The sequence below is a fragment of the Leptidea sinapis genome, chromosome 43 (genome assembly GCF_905404315.1).
Source record: "Leptidea sinapis chromosome 43, ilLepSina1.1, whole genome shotgun sequence".
NCBI lineage: Eukaryota > Metazoa > Arthropoda > Insecta > Lepidoptera > Pieridae > Leptidea > Leptidea sinapis.
The window spans coordinates 8,076,612-8,092,406 of record NC_066307.1 but is presented as its reverse complement, the minus strand read 5'-3'; positions in this window follow the sequence as shown (position 1 = coordinate 8,092,406).

Sequence of the window (15,795 nt, the reverse complement as noted above, 5' to 3'; positions counted from 1 at the left end):
TGCAAAAAGTTTACTTATGATAAAAAAAATCCTTAACACTATAATTTTTTTGTCAATTAACCATTTAAACAGGAGTCCAGTATATCGTTTCTGTGGTAAGTTTCTTATTTCTAGAGGTAAATGATTTAATAATTTTATACACATTGCGTAGCTACAATTTAGGTATAATATTGTAGTAGTAGGGATTCGCCGGTTCTGGCTCACAGTAGTAGTGGGGATGAGCCGGTTCTGCCTCCCCGGTTCTGGCTCACTTGTTCGTGATGCCTACTAAAAAAAAAAAGAGAAGTTTGGTGTCAAACTGGGGGTTTTGATGTATTTCCGAGCGATTGCGCTGATCCGTTTTTCGATATCTCTTATAGTTTCAAAGTTAGCTTTTTAAGTTAAACAGATCCATACTCATTACTAATCAGTGGTAATTAACCTAATGATTGGTGAGCGCCTCAATGTGAATTCTATGAATGTGATAGATGTAATTAGTAAATTACCTCTCACATTCGTTACTAAGATTAAAACGATAGTTTTGTGCTGTGTGTCTTATTTATGTTAAAAGATTATAAAAATAAAGTATATAATAAAACATCGTTGCAGATTGTATCATTTTCAAAATATTTGATGAAATCATTCAAAATCTTCTTATTAAACTCAAAGTATAGATACATTAAACAGTACTCGCTAAATATACTGCGTCAAATAAATTCTTTACTCTTGTAGTATTGTAGATATACATTCTGCAATTGCTTTGTTAAAACCTCGGCTGGAATCCCTAAGCTGGACGATCATATGAATCGAAGTATTGTCCCATATCATGTTCATCAATGTGTATTGTAACAACCCAGTGAGAGCCTGGCTTATTTTCACTATCTATATCAAGTCAAGTGAAAAAAATCTTTATTCACTGTAAAACATTATAAGTTATTTAGTGCAAGTCAGGTTGAAGTACAAAAGTTACAATGGCATACAAAAATATTCATTAACAAAATTTAGAAAATTAATTCCAACTATCTTTATCATTCAAATAATCTTTCACATTATAATAGGCCTTGGATGTTAATTTATTTTTTACGATACATTTAATTTTTATAATAGGTAAGATTTTACTATCATTTGGGAGTTCATTATAAAATATAACACAATCCACATTAAAATATTAAGATATTTAATTTTACGGAGCCTAGCTGTAGATGGAATTGCGAGTTTATGTTTGTCTCGAGTATTGACATTATGTACATCACTGTTATTTTTAAATTGGCTAATATGTTCATGAGCGTATAGGAGGTTCTCGTATATGTACTGGCAGTGTAATGTCATAATATTAATTTAACTAAACTTTTCTCTCAATGAACCCCTTGAACGCATTTTATATATTGCTGACAATATAACAGGGCGTAACAACGTATATCGACTATCGGTTTGCTGCGTAAATATTATTTTGAATACTGAGATCAATTTTCTTCAAATAATTCTGTATCTCGATTGTATTCAAATTAGTTTAGAATAAGCTCTTGTCAGTTGAGGGATTGAATATTTATGCGGTTCATGTATTTTATTCATGTATTTAAAAGTTATTGTGTTACAACTTACAATAAAACAAAACATCATTTTATGTACTTATATTAATTCAAAATTATAAGGCAATATAGTAGTAAGTTTAACCAAAAATAATACACAGCCTTACAAACGATCAAACATAAACATAACTGCGGTAATCTATGGAAATATTGTGATTTTTATCAATTTTATTGTATAAGAGCTTATTCAAAACGAACTTTGGTTTTTGAAATATGTAACTTGAGTTAAATGATATAGCTCTCTGTCATTATCTTGATGTAACAAATTTTGAGATAAATAAAATAAACTTTGGTTTCTGTGATTACTTCCTTTCGTGAATATATCAACAATCCGACAATCAGACTTCCTCATCAGGTCATCAGTTATTATTAGGATTAGTCTAAGATTTCCGTCAAACATATTATAGAGATCAGGCAGTTATATCTTGAAAGTAATTAACATGGTTGAGATTTTATAAAGGTTGCTATATATCATCAAAGCATCAAGTGATTTAGATAAAATTTGTGTCACTGACATCATTCAAAAATTTTATAAAATTATTTGCGAAAACTGATTATCCACATCCACACACAATGCAACTTCTACTACAAAAAAGGTTTCAAATAATATAATGAGACGATTTATTGTTAAACAACCATTTATTGATTATATTTAAATATAATAATTTATAAGTAAACCAAAATACAGTACCTACATCGTAACTTACTCCACAAGTTATGTATCTAATCCTATTCTTTTCAAAAAAATTAATTCAACCTTAAAACTTATATAATATTTTTTTATTTTATGATGACTCCAAGCTAATGTATCAATATAAATTGCTTAGATATACCGTTTGGTATGACAAACTAGATTTATTTATTCGTTGAGTGAAAATATTATGCTTAATGACTTAAATCTATGCATTGAACAATATTCATTCTTATTTTCAAATAGGCATATCTTTTAATTTTCCATTTTCATATACTTACTTAGTTACACTTTTATTAAATTTGAATGTGAATTGTCCAACAACATCTAATGCATGCGTTTACATCTAAGTACTAGGAATTCATTAAATATGTTAACTTTGTTTTCATCTTTATAATTATGGTACCGCACTCTATTAATTGACTTTTGGATAGCAAACAATTTTTTTTTTGTAATCAGAGGTTTAGAAACGCAAATGTAAATCAAGTTTTATATCCGTGTAAAATTTTTATGTATCAGTGTACAATAATTTTAATTTATTTCGAAACTTATTTAACTAGTGAAAGTCATTGCATTAGAAATATTCAATATATAAAATCCCAAATTAATAGGTTTATTGAAGAACAATTTAGTTTTTCGTAATTGAACTGCAACCAAATTCTCATTTTAAAATAGATAAACTGTGGAATTCTATCTTGGCAATTAAATCTTGTACAATTTTACATTTACTCTTTTTTCAATATTTTCCATTGTTCTTTATACACTGATTTATTCATTAATTTATAAAAATATTTTCGAAATCAGCTGTAGGTAGCTTGTTTATGCATGTTCCTATTTAAATCTATGTAATATTGTAACTATGAGCTTTGTTTGAATTTTAAATTTCTATCAATATTTTGTAATTTCTGTGTGTGCGCGTGTGAAGGGCCCATATTGGCACACCTAAAGTTCTTTACCCGAAATTGTTCTTCCTAACTATTTGTAATCCGAATGATCATTCTTCCTAAAAATTTTCATCCTAAAGTTTTCATTCATACTATTTGTAGTGCTACCGGCGATGCTCATATCACTGATGTTTCCGAAAATTGTAATTAATAACATCATTAATGTAAATATATTTAAACTCCTACTGTTTTTTATCATAACGCTTTTATCCCTAAACATACTCACCATAATATTTTCACTCATACTCAGAATCCAACATTTACCAAGTGTAATAAAAAATATATGTGGGTAGAAGATTATATTTATAGTTTCAATGATTATTATTTTAGCTTGGTATACCTATAATCTTTTATCTTATTTAGATTTTGTTTTCTGAAATATTACTATAAATAATGGGTGTTGACCGGCCTGCGGCCGGGCTCATATGTATTTATGTTCTAACTTAACCTAACCTACCTTTAGTTTCTAGAAAAGGATATGGTTATAAGATCTAGATTCTGTTTTCTGAAATATAACTATTAATACTAGAGTGAAAAGAAAATACATCGACAAAAATGATAGAATTAAAAATATATTGATTATTTGAAAGCTATAGCCGCTAATATTAAACTTATTTAATTGAAATGTATATATGAAAACATGTATTTAACTACTTGTACCATGGTACTATTATTCTTATATGTTATACCTACATGTTATGTGAAAACAAAGTTAGGCAAAATTTGTGTATATAATATTGATTATTATGAATAAAAAGAAAGCTAAAAAATCATTATTATTTGGAAAATTTAGTCTTAAAGTTTGAAATTGTTCTTCCTTCAAATATTTGACAAGTTTGTCTAAACTGAATGAAAAAAATTTAATCGAATCAACATATTGTCAGTTGAATTTTACGATTATTTAATTTTATAGTTTTTGTGAATGACTTGTATTTTTCTTACGTTTGTGGAATAATATCAATTACTTTTTCAATAGAATTTAATGCATGAACAACGGAAAAGATATTATTCAAATCATCTTACAAGTAACATCTGTAAAAATAACGTAATGCAATTATATAGTACTTTAAAAATCGTCACAGTTAATGAATCAGCTTTTTGTAGTAGAATAATTTCATATTAAATTAAGAGTAAGTAAATCTTACCAATTACAAACATTAGAATCACCAGAAATGTTTTTGAACTCTATCAAAAATGATTTGATATCTTTATTATTATTATATCCGTTTGTTACATAGGTACGCTTTTGAAGTTTTCCTCCATCCAATTCGGACATGATTTAACCATTCATCAAAACCATGCTTACACACAATTTTTTTAATTTCCATAAAAATACTTGTGTCGTTATACGTAAACTTTGACTCCAATGATACTGAAAAGATTTTGCAAACTTAGTTATTGAGTACTTATTGTAAGATGAAACTCAGTATTTAAGAAATCAAAAGTAATTTTAAAAAAGAAAAAAAAAATCCTCACCGTACATTATAGTGCAACTACATGTTTGAAATTAAGATTCATTAGGAATATTTTTATTTCTTGAAAAAAATCAGTTTGCAGAATAAAATTAACATAAAAATTTGTGAGCAATCGAAGAGATTCCTCAAATTGATATCATACCATTTTTGATAGAGATATTTCAGAACCAAATCCTATTCTAGAAACTAAAGGTAGGTTAGGTTAGGTTAATCTAGATTCTGTTTTCTGAAAAAGATTTTTAGATAGAAAGAAAGAGCTTTTTGTAATAGAATAATTTCATATTAAATTAAGAGTAAGTAAATTAAACCTAACCTAACCTACCTTTAGTTTCTAGAAAAGGATTTGGTTCTGAAATATCTCTATCAAAAATGGTATGATATCAATTTGAGGAATCTCTTCGATTGCTCACAAATTTTTATGTTAATTTTATTCTGCAAACTGATTTTTTTCAAGAAATAAAAATATTCCTAATGAATCTTAATTTCAAACATGTAGTTGCACTATAATGTACGGTGAGGATTTTTTTTTTCTTTTTTAAAATTACTTTTGATTTCTTAAATACTGAGTTTCATCTTACAATAAGTACTCAATAACTAAGTTTGCAAAATCTTTTCAGTATCATTGGAGTCAAAGTTTACGTATAACGACACAAGTATTTTTATGGAAATTAAAAAAATTGTGTGTAAGCATGGTTTTGATGAATGGTTAAATCATGTCCGAATTGGATGGAGGAAAACTTCAAAAGCGTACCTATGTAACAAACGGATATAATAATAATAAAGATATCAAATCATTTTTGATAGAGTTCAAAAACATTTCTGGTGATTCTAATGTTTGTAATTGGTAAGATTTACTTACTCTTAATTTAATATGAAATTATTCTACTACAAAAAGCTGATTCATTAACTGTGACGATTTTTAAAGTACTATATAATTGCATTACGTTATTTTTACAGATGTTACTTGTAAGATGATTTGAATAATATCTTTTCCGTTGTTCATGCATTAAATTCTATTGAAAAAGTAATTGATATTATTCCACAAACGTAAGAAAAATACAAGTCATTCACAAAAACTATAAAATTAAATAATCGTAAAATTCAACTGACAATATGTTGATTCGATTAAATTTTTTTCATTCAGTTTAGACAAACTTGTCAAATATTTGAAGGAAGAACAATTTCAAACTTTAAGACTAAATTTTCCAAATAATAATGATTTTTTAGCTTTCTTTTTATTCATAATAATCAATATTATATACACAAATTTTGCCTAACTTTGTTTTCACATAACATGTAGGTATAACATATAAGAATAATAGTACCATGGTACAAGTAGTTAAATACATGTTTTCATATATACATTTCAATTAAATAAGTTTAATATTAGCGGCTATAGCTTTCAAATAATCAATATATTTTTAATTCTATCATTTTTGTCGATGTATTTTCTTTTCACTCTAGTATTAATAGTTATATTTCAGAAAACAGAATCTAGATCTTATAACCATATCCTTTTCTAGAAACTAAAGGTAGGTTAGGTTAAGTTAGAACATAAATACATATGAGCCCGGCCGCAGGCCGGTCAACACCCATTATTTATAGTAATATTTCAGAAAACAAAATCTAAATAAGATAAAAGATTATAGGTATACCAAGCTAAAATAATAATCATTGAAACTATAAATATAATCTTCTACCCACATATATTTTTTATTACACTTGGTAAATGTTGGATTCTGAGTATGAGTGAAAATATTATGGTGAGTATGTTTAGGGATAAAAGCGTTATGATAAAAAACAGTAGGAGTTTAAATATATTTACATTAATGATGTTATTAATTACAATTTTCGGAAACATCAGTGATATAAGCATCGCCGGTAGCACTACAAATAGTATGAATGAAAACTTTAGGATGAAAATTTTTAGGAAGAATGATCATTCGGATTACAAATAGTTAGGAAGAACAATTTCGGGTAAAGAACTTTAGGTGTGCCAATATGGGCCCTTCACACGCGCACACACAGAAATTACAAAATATTGATAGAAATTTAAAATTCAAACAAAGCTCATAGTTACAATATTACATAGATTTAAATAGGAACATGCATAAACAAGCTACCTACAGCTGATTTCGAAAATATTTTTATAAATTAATGAATAAATCAGTGTATAAAGAACAATGGAAAATATTGAAAAAAGAGTAAATGTAAAATTGTACAAGATTTAATTGCCAAGATAGAATTCCACAGTTTATCTATTTTAAAATGAGAATTTGGTTGCAGTTCAATTACGAAAAACTAAATTGTTCTTCAATAAACCTCTTAATTTGGGATTTTATATATTGAATATTTCTAATGCAATGACTTTCACTAGTTAAATAAGTTTCGAAATAAATTAAAATTATTGTACACTGATACATAAAAATTTTACACGGATATAAAACTTGATTTACATTTGCGTTTCTAAACCTCTGATTACAAAAAAAAAATTGTTTGCTATCCAAAAGTCAATTAATAGAGTGCGGTACCATAATTATAAAGATGAAAACAAAGTTAACATATTTAATGAATTCCTAGTACTTAGATGTAAACGCATGCATTAGATGTTGTTGGACAATTCACATTCAAATTTAATAAAAGTTTAACTAAGTAAGTATATGAAAATGGAAAATTAAAAGATATGCCTATTTGAAAATAAGAATGAATATTGTTCAATGCATAGATTTAAGTCATTAAGCATAATATTTTCACTCAACGAATAAATAAATCTAGTTTGTCATACCAAACGGTATATCTAAGCAATTTATATTGATACATTAGCTTGGAGTCATCATAAAATAAAAAAATATTATATAAGTTTTAAGGTTGAATTAATTTTTTTGAAAAGAATAGGATTAGATACATAACTTGTGGAGTAAGTTACGATGTAGGTACTGTATTTTGGTTTACTTATAAATTATTATATTTAAATATAATCAATAAATGGTTGTTTAACAATAAATCGTCTCATTATATTATTTGAAACCTTTTTTGTAGTAGAAGTTGCATTGTGTGTGGATGTGGATAATCAGTTTTCGCAAATAATTTTATAAAATTTTTGAATGATGTCAGTGACACAAATTTTATCTAAATCACTTGATGCTTTGATGATATATAGCAACCTTTATAAAATCTCAACCATGTTAATTACTTTCAAGATATAACTGCCTGATCTCTATAATATGTTTGACGGAAATCTTAGACTAATCCTAATAATAACTGATGACCTGATGAGGAAGTCTGATTGTCGGATTGTTGATATATTCACGAAAGGAAGTAATCACAGAAACCAAAGTTTATTTTATTTATCTCAAAATTTGTTACATCAAGATAATGACAGAGAGCTATATCATTTAACTCAAGTTACATATTTCAAAAACCAAAGTTCGTTTTGAATAAGCTCTTATACAATAAAATTGATAAAAATCACAATATTTCCATAGATTACCGCAGTTATGTTTATGTTTGATCGTTTGTAAGGCTGTGTATTATTTTTGGTTAAACTTACTACTATATTGCCTTATAATTTTGAATTAATATAAGTACATAAAATGATGTTTTGTTTTATTGTAAGTTGTAACACAATAACTTTTAAATACATGAATAAAATACATGAACCGCATAAATATTCAATCCCTCAACTGACAAGAGCTTATTCTAAACTAATTTGAATACAATCGAGATACAGAATTATTTGAAGAAAATTGATCTCAGTATTCAAAATAATATTTACGCAGCAAACCGATAGTCGATATACGTTGTTACGCCCTGTTATATTGTCAGCAATATATAAAATGCGTTCAAGGGGTTCATTGAGAGAAAAGTTTAGTTAAATTAATATTATGACATTACACTGCCAGTACATATACGAGAACCTCCTATACGCTCATGAACATATTAGCCAATTTAAAAATAACAGTGATGTACATAATGTCAATACTCGAGACAAACATAAACTCGCAATTCCATCTACAGCTAGGCTCCGTAAAATTAAATATCTTAATATTTTAATGTGGATTGTGTTATATTTTATAATGAACTCCCAAATGATAGTAAAATCTTACCTATTATAAAAATTAAATGTATCGTAAAAAATAAATTAACATCCAAGGCCTATTATAATGTGAAAGATTATTTGAATGATAAAGATAGTTGGAATTAATTTTCTAAATTTTGTTAATGAATATTTTTGTATGCCATTGTAACTTTTGTACTTCAACCTGACTTGCACTAAATAACTTATAATGTTTTACAGTGAATAAAGATTTTTTTCACTTGACTTGATATAGATAGTGAAAATAAGCCAGGCTCTCACTGGGTTGTTACAATACACATTGATGAACATGATATGGGACAATACTTCGATTCATATGATCGTCCAGCTTAGGGATTCCAGCCGAGGTTTTAACAAAGCAATTGCAGAATGTATATCTACAATACTACAAGAGTAAAGAATTTATTTGACGCAGTATATTTAGCGAGTACTGTTTAATGTATCTATACTTTGAGTTTAATAAGAAGATTTTGAATGATTTCATCAAATATTTTGAAAATGATACAATCTGCAACGATGTTTTATTATATACTTTATTTTTATAATCTTTTAACATAAATAAGACACACAGCACAAAACTATCGTTTTAATCTTAGTAACGAATGTGAGAGGTAATTTACTAATTACATCTATCACATTCATAGAATTCACATTGAGGCGCTCACCAATCATTAGGTTAATTACCACTGATTAGTAATGAGTATGGATCTGTTTAACTTAAAAAGCTAACTTTGAAATTATAAGAGATATCGAAAAACGGATCAGCGCAATCGCTCGGAAATACATCAAAACCCCCAGTTTGACACCAAACTTCTTTTTTTTTTTTAGTAGGCATCACGAACAAGTGAGCCAGAACCGGGGAGGCAGAACCGGCTCATCCCCACTACTACTGTGAGCCAGAACCGGCGAATCCCTACTACTTATTGTTCTGGGACAGTGGCCATAAACCAGTCTATCCGGAAATCTGGTGGAACGAGGATTGGTGATTGGTGATCAACAGAACAAACAGACAGTGGTCACTGAAATCAACATACATTTATATTAATTACTGAAATATGTACAAAGTGGGTGTTATCTATGTAATGGTATTGTAAAATCAAAGTTCTCTTAATTTGTTTTTAACGCTTTTCTTTACTCCTGGTATGCCTTTTTTTTTATGAAAATATGGGACAAGACGAGCAGGACGTTCAGCTGATGGCAACTGATACGCCCTGCCCATTACAATGCAGTGCCGCTCAGGATTCTTGAAACTACTGGCACTACAACTGCGCTAGTCACCTTGAGACAAAATGTTAAGTCTCATTTGCCCAGTAATTTCACTAGCTACGGCGCCCTTCAGACCGAAACACAGTAATGCTTACACATTACTGCTTCACGGCCAGAAATAGGCGCCGTTGTGGTACCCATAATCTAGCCGGCATCCTGTGCAAAGGAGCCTCCAACTGGCCTTACTACCAATCCCATCATTGTGAAACTTTGCAAACATAATATTTTCAGGAGTACAAAAAATATTAGAAATCTTTGGTGGCGCACAAGCCCATACATTTTTTGTCCCTATGTATCTCCTATGTATAATTATTTGACGCTTGGTTGCACGAAGGTATGGGCGCCAGTGATATTATTCTTCCGAAAAAAAAAAAAAGGATATGAAAGGTAAATTTTATGAGAATATTTTTATGATTTACTAGGTATTTAATGCAAATGAAGTTGCGGGAACAACGTGTGAAATAAAGAAAATTAGTGTGAGGATGTATGTCAGTTGTTCATTTTTAATTTCAGTACTAGAATTGAATCAAATGGTTTAGATTTGCAAGAGTGATATCTCAAATCAATTTCCTAATATGTAAATGTTGAGGTTGAACAGGTTATCAACTGTAAAGTAGATCCTGTGGATGAAGCCACAACCTCAGCTCAGTTGGGAGAGCACTCGCACGGAACGCGAGAGGTCGTGGGTTCGAGTCCCGCATCATTCATAAAAAAAATGTTTTCAAATATTTATTTGTGTATAAATCCCAAAAGTGAGGGTTATCACTTTAAAAACATAACAAATTGAATAGTAGAATTATTTCGGGAAAATTCATACTTTTTACAGCAAAATGCATTGATGTCAATAAATACAAAATGTCAAAATTCTTAAAAAATCAACCCACTCTGTTAGAAATATTCTTCAAAAGTTCACAATAAAAAAGCAATTCTGTGGTACCTGAAAAACCTAAGAAAGAATTTACTATCACATCCAGGAAATGGAATGAATGTATGTTTATATGTATTACTATATTAGCTAACATACCACAAGGCAAATTGAAGCTAATATCCGCAGTATAAACACGTATTACGAAAGATAAATTGGTTACAGCTTTTCTCGTTCGCTAGTCTAAGATATGATTAAATAAATAAATATAAATTTTAATTAATATAATTATGCATTGCATCACCTGATAGTTAGGTAATGCATAAGGCTGTGGGTGTTGTTAGTGCTTACAATAGGCAGTTTAATGCCATTAATAAGTTTTTATATTATAATTTTTAAATCATTCTTATGAATATCTAGCAGAAACTAATGTTTAATTTAGTAAGTTATTATCATATAGGAAACCAAAAAAAACATTAAAATTATATTACACTTCCTGCTCGTAAATGTCTAATTATGAGTATTACACGTGTCAAAATGTCGAATAAACACAAGTATCTATTTACATTAAAAATGTGGTCGTACCACAGTAGGCACTACACATGTCTATTGTGGTTGTAGGTAATATTGTAGAAATACCCAAGTAATATAAATGGTTTTAATTTGGAACGATGAAACTTTTGTGAAAACACGATACGACCGACGTTCAATTTCGAGCTAGCTACCAGAACATAAAAAAATATTTAAACATTAAGAAATTTACAAAAACAAACTCAAGTTTATTTATTAAATATAATATACTGTTTTTTTCAATAATTAATAATGTAATGTACTGAGTAATGACCTGCGAAATGTCATAAAGTGAGCCACATGTTCGTTCATGTAACTACATAATAAGTATCAATATCATTATCATCCGGCAGACATTCACTGCTGGACAAAGACCTCCCCCAAAGATCTCCACGACGGTCAGTCCTGCACTGCCCTCATCCAACGAATTCCAGCGTTAATAACCAGATTGTCGGTCCATCTTGTGAGGGCGCTACCAACACTGGTCACCAATCGAGGACTTTACTACCTCACCGGTTATTTGTCCGTTGAGCTATGTGCCCTGCCCACTGCCACTTCAGTATCGCAATCATTTTGATTATGTCAGTGACTTTGATTCTCAAACAGATCTCCTCATATCTGATTAGATCTCAAAGGGAAACTCCGAGCATAGCCATCTCCATTCTCCTCTCAGCAGTCATGAGCTTTCTTATCAAGTCCATAGTTAGCGACCACGTCTGCGTACCATACCATAAAAAGTATATGAGATTAATAAAAATAAAAAGATAATGATATAAAATAATAAATGAATAAAAATAATTTTGAATGAATTTATTTTGTGAAAATTTTGATTAAATATATTGAAAGCAGCTCTTAAGCTATCCCAGGGCGACGGAAATGACGAGCTGGGTGAAAGGGTCACAGCTCCCATACATCACCGCTTAATTCTCACTAACTTTGGATACTCGTGCCCGAACCAACATATCACGAATATTGGCCTACTTAAAATAGTTTGATGTATTACGTATAAATGAATTTATAGACGAGAGTTACTGTGATCTTAATCTTAATAGTATAATGTGAAGTAAATAGTTTTAATAGATTGTTTTATTTAAATATATTTTATTACGAAGCGAAATAAAACGTTAATACGAAGGATAGAGTCGGTTATTGTATAAGCTGTTAGTTATTTATTTTATTTATTTATATGAATATTTAATTAGATTTTATTCGGATTAAATTAACTCAATTCTGTTCAATTTCACGGTTCCTGTTCGGCTCTACATAATAAATGTGTATGAAAAAGACGCATAACAAAGGCGATTGACGACAACTGATAGTAATTATTGGTTCAAAATACTGACCTTAAAAGTAGTAAGAGATTGTGCTTCTTTAATTACCTTAGGAAGTTTATTCCACAATCTGATTGTTTATACAGGCTTATTGTAAAAACTCCTGGATTAGAATCGACATAATATTCGGTTGATATTTGGCATAGAGATAAAATTTGAAAATAAAATTTTATGAACGATGCCGGACTCGAACCCACGACCGTTCCATGCGAGTGCTCTTCCAACTGAGTTAACCGTTCGAGTGACGTATCGTTTATAAAATATTGTATGCTTTGTTCAACTCTCAGGTTGTGGCTTCATCTACAGGATCTACTATACAAATGATAACCTGCTGATAATATAAGAAATTGACTTGAGATGTAGCTCTTGCAAATCTAAACAATTTGTTATGTTTTTAAAGTGATAACCCTCACTTCTGGGATTAAACACACAAATATTTTTTTTTCCTAATATGAAAATGTTGGAGTTGATCAGGTTATCAACTGTAAAGTAGATCCTGTAGATGAAGCCACAACCTGAGACTTGAACAAAGCATACAATATTTTATAAACGATACGTCACTCAAACGGTTGGTTCAGTTGGAAGAGCAATCGCATGGAACGGTCGTGGGTTCGAGTCTAACATCGTTCATAATTTTTTTTTTTCAAATTTTATTTGTGTTTTTAATCACAGAAGTGAGGGTAATCTCTTTAAAAACATAACAAATTGTATAAAGTCTTTTGATCCTGGAAAAATGATGATGAAAATGTACTCAGATGATTTGTTTTTGTTTTTCAGAGAGCAAGGGTCAATACAGGATTTTTTCGTTAGCGCTTAAATCATTACTTTTTTCTTGTTTATTTTCATGTGTTTTAATATTAATTACACGATCAAGCAAACTTATCGATTGTATAATCTGACAAAGAACATAATATTTACTTACTAATACATTTCATCACCCCATCAATTATACTCATAGATGTATTATAGATACTGAAATTACATCAGTGGGCTGATATATCTTTGATAATACTTTACTCTTTAAATCTGCTAGGCAGAAAATGAATTAAATCAATTGCTGGGACTTATTTATCTCTTTGTGGAATAGTTTAATAACCTAGCTTCATGCCGAATTTTCAATAGCTTGGGATTGGTTAAGTATATATATTCCTGGTTTCCATGGCGATACAAGATGGTTATTTTCAAAATACATACGTACAACTTGAAGGCTAAAAATCTCCTAGCAGTATTGGCGAAAGAGTATAAGCGGTAGTGATGACAGATCACCAGGTGATTTAAAATAAATGAAGTCAATCAGCCAATGACAAAAGGCCTTTTTTCGGCTTCACAAAATTAATAGAAATTAGTTTTAAACTAACTCGTTACTAAAACAAATAATACAATAGTATCAAACTTGTTTTTCAATAAATACAGGTAGAATGCAAGGTACACTCTGTATGTTTACTTTAAGTCGCTACCACATTGGAACTTGCTTTCAACAAAGACGTCGAAACTGAACACAATTCAGCTGAACAAACACTGCAATGAAAGCAAGACTAAATTAAATTTCGTTGGCGATACCAAGTAGCGTGCTGCATATGAATATTTCTAGACGGAGCCATTTATTTATTTCATTTTATTTATTTCTTGTCCAATTAGCACGGCAAGTGCCACTTACACTAATTAGACGAAATATTAAAAGGAAAAATTACAAACAAAAAAGGAACCAGTGGGAGGCTCCTTTACACAGGATGCCGGCTAGATTATGGGTACCACAACGGCGCCTATTTCTCCCGTGAAGCAGTAATGTGTAAGCATTACTGTGTTTCGGTCTAGCTAGTGAAATAAATGGGCAAATGAGACTTAATATCTTGTCTCAAGGTGACGAGCACAATTGTAGTGCCGCTCAGGAGTTTTGGGGGTTTCAAGAATCCTGAGTGGCACTGCATTGTAATGGGCAGGGCGTATCAATTACCATCATCAGCAGCTGTTCGTCTTGTCCCTTATTTTCATAAAAAAAAAAGTTATACAATACCAATGCTCTCCGCGTACTTACTATTTCAGAAGGTAGGGAAGTACACCCATTATTGAATGGATCCCACTGAGCATTCTTGTCCAAGAGCGCGTTAAAAGATACCAATGAATGTGGTATAGGTGCCATGGCTCGTGCAATGGTGCGATGAAACGAGACCACAAAAAGATTTTTTTTTTCGTGGGCGAAGATACTATATGTATTTTTATACAAATTTAATGTATCCGTAACTTTTATTCAATCAGTCTTTCCGAAACGAGATTGAAGTTTAAATGAAGAAAACTATGATGAAGATAGTAGCTGACCCAGCAAACGTTGTATTGTCGATATTAAAATCGCGATACAAAAGTAACTGTTGATTGTAGATAGGTGAAAATTTGAAGTTGTATGTATTTTTTAATGTTGACTCATAATCAAAAAAATTTAAAAAAAAAAAATTAAAAAAAAAAACTTTGGACCACCCTTAACATTTAGGGGGATGAAAAATAGATGTTGTCCGATTCTCAGACCTACCCAATATGCACTCAAAATTTCATGAGAATCGGTCAAGCCGTTTCGGAGGAGTTCAAAGTTTAACACCATGACACGAGAATTTTATATATTAGATTTAATTATGTGCTTTATAAATATTACTCAATACAGAATAAAACTGAGATAAATAATTCCATTTTCGTTTATTCTGCCACTCTCTAACAAATTATAGTCAATTAGATACGAAGGTTAAAGAAGTAATTTGATTTGTTAGCTGATTATAGTCTAAGAAATATAAGATAAAATTTGGACAACTTTTAACAAATTGGTTATTGAAGGATTATGACAGGTTTTTCTAATGACTTAATTAATAAAAATCAACGTTAAAAAGCTAACTGAGATAAGCATAACATTATAAGTACTCATTATGATGGGTATCAAACTCAAAATAATTAATTCATATCCATTCGGTACGTATAGTCAAAGAAGCATTCTTTTCTTATGAAA